The sequence below is a fragment of the Brassica oleracea genome, chromosome C7 (genome assembly GCF_000695525.1).
Source record: "Brassica oleracea var. oleracea cultivar TO1000 chromosome C7, BOL, whole genome shotgun sequence".
NCBI lineage: Eukaryota > Viridiplantae > Streptophyta > Magnoliopsida > Brassicales > Brassicaceae > Brassica > Brassica oleracea.
The window spans coordinates 2,568,436-2,573,202 of record NC_027754.1 but is presented as its reverse complement, the minus strand read 5'-3'; positions in this window follow the sequence as shown (position 1 = coordinate 2,573,202).

Here is a 4,767-nt window from a genome sequence, read left to right as displayed (position 1 = left end):
TTAGGTTTACCCAAGGGTTTAGGGTTTAGGATTTAGGGTTTAGGGATTAGGATTTAGGGTTTAGTGTCTTGCTAACGACGTTAAAAAAAAAATTTAATTCTTTTTTCTGTAACTGCTATTTTTTTTTTACTTTTTTATTTTAAAAATATAATATAACTTGATAATATTTTGTTTCCCGTTTTAAAAGATATCGAATTTGAAATAAAGAAATCCTATTGGCTAGTGAACCTAGAGGTTCACTTTAGGGGATGAACCCAAGAATAACTCAAGAAGAATGATTGTGGTGATGACATGTGGCTACAAAAATATGTTGTAATGCTTCTCTTTTAATATACAGGAGATTGAATATACAAAATTTGTTTTTACATATTCTTCATATTGCTTTTAGGCCCACTTAACCTTGTAACAAGTGCTCAGAAAAAGTGTCAATTTCTTTTATATTTTATATATCAAAGTGATTTTTTTGTCAAACATTTGTTCTCACATTGTTTTATTTTAGTTTTTGTAATTTGTTAGCTTTGTGTTTATTTGATTAATGGAAGCACAACCTCATCGTTTTATTTGATTGACCATTTTTGCAACAGGGAAGTTGAAATGAGAATTATGTGGTATTTAACATTTGATTTATACTCTCTTTATGTAATTTTCTATTGTGTTTTATATTTAAAGATATTAGTAATATATGAATTTTGATGTAGAGGTTATCTTAGTTCATTGAAAACTCAAAGTGGATAGATTTTAAATATATGTTTGGATTCAATAAATAGTTGCGCTTTATATCAGAACTTTTTGTGATTATTTGAAAAACTTATACGCTTTGCACAATGATTTTTTAATTTTTTTACAACTAGTTTTGCAATTTTAGTTTTAATTATGTATTAATTTTTTTTTGTGATTTTCAAGAAATTTCTTATTGATTTTTCTTAACTTGAGTTTTATGACTATTAGAAGGAAAACAAAATTCATGCGATACATTACTTAATAAATGGATTCCTCTACTTTTTTTCTTTATTATTTTGTTTTGCCTTAAAATTTATGTTTTTTAATTATATTATGCACTTTTACTAATTTTTATTATTTTATTTTATAAATGATTGTCTAAATATTTGTTTTGATTATGTAATAATCATTGATTGTAGTTCCATTATTTTGGTTCTTATTAATTTCTCAGAGCTTCAGATTTGTTACTAAAATAGAAAAAATATATGTGATACTTATTTCTCATTTTTGTTAGCATGAGTTTAATAAAATATAGTTTTTGTTTTTCTAAATGTTCTTTAACTATCTTTCTGTATTTTTATATTATATTAATTTTCATTAAAAATTATTGGTTATATCTTGTTACTTTTTAGTTTTTAAACTTTTTAAAAAAATAGTTTTATTATTATTTCTTCTAAAATTGATTTTGGTAACTAAATTTTTTTTGTTAAAATACTTTTTTTGTTTAAAGTTGGTTTAATGAAACGTAAAAAATTAATATAGTAAAGGAAATATTTATTATTTTCAAATATTTTGGACTATATTATGTAAGTTACTAAATTATCATTGGTTGAAATAAAATCATTTCAATTTTTGGAAGGAAAATGAAATATTGATTAGAAAAATGGATTGCTGGTTTTTTTAATAAATTTGATATAAATAAGAAGAGAACAAAATTTTTGAGGGTAATTTATTAATTTAAGAAAATGACGATGAGGTGTCAATTTTTTTTTCTGAATGTTTTTTAACTATATTTGAAAATTGTGTATTTTTATACTATATTAATTTTCAAAGGGTATGTGTCTGGACAACCGTTTTGCTTATCATTCTTGTAATTTAAACGCATGGAACATTTTTTTTGTCCAAAAACGCAACATTATTTCGAGGATCTAGATTAACCAAAATTACAGAGAGAGCTCTTTGGACATTCATTATCGTTCTTCTTGTCCAAGAGGTTTTTAACTCCAACAGAATGTGTATGATGTGCCAATAACATGTTTAATTTCCAGACTAAGATTTTGAGAATGTCTGGGGGTAACATTGTAATCAAGAACTGCTTTTAGTATTTCCATTTATCAAAGCACATTAAGATAAAAAAAGTTTTACAAAATAAAATACCTAATGAAAAGAAAAAAGCCTTGTTTCATGGAACATAGTTAAGTAGCCTGATGAGGTTTAGAACCGAAGAAAGGTTTAACTCAATGGAACATCATCTCCTTTGAGCTTAATGAGGAAGATGAGATTCATGTTTTACTGATATCTGAAACTTACCAAGCATTTATCAGCTGGTGTGGTATGTGGCAAGTATACCACTGGACATTCAATGTTTCTCAGTTTCACCATGCCAACATGAATATCTCCATGGATGTTTTCAGCATATTACAGAAGGAATGACATTTCAAAGATTCAAAATTTGCAAGAATTACTGATATTTAAGAAGGAAATGAATCAGTGATGAGAGATTACAATATTGAGCTTAGGAAGATCATATCCTTGCACCAAAAGAAAAGAAAGCACCAGCTTTTGGGGCGAAGCACTTCTGAAAAATCACAACCGTACTATGTTTTTACTTGCTACAATATTCAAATGAAACTAACATTCTTTGGCACAAACAACGCAAGATGAGAAATCTAACTTACATTCCATCCAGAAGGTTCAAATTTTCTAGGATCCGAGTAGACTTCAGGGTCCACGTGGAAATTCCTAAATCATGTCAAAACTTTTCAACCTTCGAATAACGCAAAAGGTGAATTTATTGTGTTTTATATAACTCTTGTATTTGGATTATATCATAGGTTTAAACCATTTTATGTACTCACCTTCATTTTGACTTCAGTATTTGCTTCCGGAAAAGTGAAAAGTGAGAATGTTTGACCCAAAGTGTTTCATCAACAGCCTAGTGAAAGAAACACAACTCTTTTGTGATACAAACTCTGTTGTGATAAGCTCATATGAGACTAAAATATCTTACCTGCGACGAGAACTCTGTCTTGTAACGTCAAACCTTTTATCCCTTAGGTTTATTGTAAGATGATCGCTTGTTTGGCCTATGCGAAACTCCAATTACAATGACTCAATCTAGAAAATAAAGTATAGATAAACAATAAGGAACATAATTTACCTTTGGCCTTTATAGAATCTCAGGGTGTCATGTTGGAGGAAGTGTTAATATCTCCTGCTACCGTGAGACTGAAACAAATATATAAGATTCGAGATCCATCGAGAGAAAAAGAACAAATATTAAAAACATGTTACCAACGACGTCTTAGTACACGGCATGAGCGCATCAAAAGTATCACGAATGTCACACTTGCCATTGTATCACAAATGTCACATTTGCCAACAACCGTGCAAGTTTCACAAAGAACAGTAGGAAGCATAACGGTAGAGCCAGCGAGCAAATCCATTCCCACAGAGACTTGGCTTCGCGCAGTTGCTACATTTCCAGAAAGTCCAGAGACCGAAACAAACACCAACAAACATATAAGAGTCAAGACCCATCGAGAGAAAAATAACTAATATCAAAACTTTACAGGAAATAAAACTTATATTGACACAAGAAAAAAAAAGATTGCTTAATTGACTAAATAAAGATTCACTTTTAATGTCTCGAACGATAAGATACAAAAGTTATACATCAAAGTATCATCGTCACTCACTATTTGATTCGAACCAAACAAAGATTCACTTTTTTATATCTCAAAATTCAATAAAAAATCTACCTTTCACCTAACATAATAAGAACTAGATCTTGACCCGCACAACCGTGCGGGTAGTTATTTTTATTTTCTGTTTATAAATATTTGATTTACATGATTAGTGGTATATAGTTTTAACATTTACCATATTACTGATCGTTTAATAGTTTAATTTAATATTTTCAAATACAACAATTTTGTAGTTTGAATGCAGTAATTTAATTTATTGTTTCAAATCATTAGTGATATTTTTTTTAATAAAGCATGAACAATTACTAAAAACCTTATATTATGAGATATTTACGATAAATTCTATTCAATTTAACTTAGATATTAATTTCTTTAAGTTAAACTTTTATAGTTATGTATTTATTTGTTTCTTTGTTCTTCATACTATAAATAAAGAATGAGTTAAAGGTAACGCAACTTTCATACAGAAAGAAAATAAAATAAAGGTGACATAAATAAAACAACCCACCATCTGCTATAAAAGTCATTAGCAACCAAACATGTATTTGTAAACACTTGCTTCTGTTTTTTAGGTTTTAGAATGTTTATTTATGTTGTGCAACCTCATGGTTGCTGCTGGACCTATGATTGAAGACAAATACACGTTGTTCTGATAGATAAAAAGCAAGTCATTACAGAGGACTTTGTCTCTTGGTTTAAGGCAAGACTTAAAACAAAAGATGTAATATTTTCTCTAAGAAAATAGAATTAGTTCAGTAAAGTCCAGTTTTGGAAACCAACATTCTCTGACAAAAAACATTTTTATTCTTCAAGATCCGTAAAAAAAATTGATTATCCAAAGTTGGGTTCAGATATCATAATCATTAGGTTTTTAATAAAAAAATTAGAATAGAGTTTTAGAGACAAATAAAACTATGCTCGAAATCAAATACATTAACAACATAAGTAATTACTCTAGAACCTAAAAAACAGAAGCACATGTTTGTATTTTTCAGCCTTCACTTTCTTTTGAACAGAGCTGCTAGGTTTTTTAGAGTTGCGATCATTTATTTTTCTCTTTCCCTTGGATGGTTTTGGAGAAGGTGTTCCATGGGAAGATGAAGGTGGTGCAGGATTTTGA